This window comes from Austrofundulus limnaeus, unplaced genomic scaffold (genome assembly GCF_001266775.1).
Source record: "Austrofundulus limnaeus strain Quisiro unplaced genomic scaffold, Austrofundulus_limnaeus-1.0 Scaffold12156, whole genome shotgun sequence".
NCBI lineage: Eukaryota > Metazoa > Chordata > Actinopteri > Cyprinodontiformes > Rivulidae > Austrofundulus > Austrofundulus limnaeus.
The window spans coordinates 1-493 of record NW_013964558.1 but is presented as its reverse complement, the minus strand read 5'-3'; the positions used below and the strand labels follow the sequence as shown (position 1 = coordinate 493).

General features: G+C 44.0%; 1 pseudogene; it reads left to right on the top strand.

Annotated features, from left to right (window-relative positions):
• The first annotated feature begins 101 nt into the window (after window positions 1-101).
• On the top strand, window positions 102-359 carry LOC106512756 (cyclin-dependent kinase-like 5 pseudogene; annotated as a pseudogene).
• The last annotated feature ends 134 nt before the right edge of the window (window positions 360-493 follow it).

The following is a 493-nucleotide window of genomic DNA, read 5'->3' as shown; positions in this document are numbered from 1 at the left end:
GGATGATGGATGGATGATGGATAAATGGATGGTTGGATGATGGATAAATGGATGGATGGATGATGGATAAATGGATGGATGGATGATGGATGGATGATGGTTGGATGATGGATGGATGATGGATAAATGGATGGTTGGATGATGGATGGTTGGATGACGGTTGGACGATGGTTGGATGAAGACACTGACAGTGGACAGTCTGGCCCTCTCTCCAGCTCTCCTCTGGTGTTTCCTGCAGAACATGCTGGAGCTGCTGGAGGAGTTTCCAAACGGAGCTCCACCAGATAAAGTGCGCAGCTACATTTTCCAGCTGATCAAAGCCATCAACTGGTGTCACACCAATGAGATCGTCCACAGAGGTGAGGATTTTAGCTGTTTGTTCACCATGTGACTAAAGATCAAAATAAACAGCATGAAGCAGCTTTGATCTGTTTTCTAACTGTGTATTTAAATATAACCGTGCAGATAATAAAAAAAACTTTCTGTTCCAGAC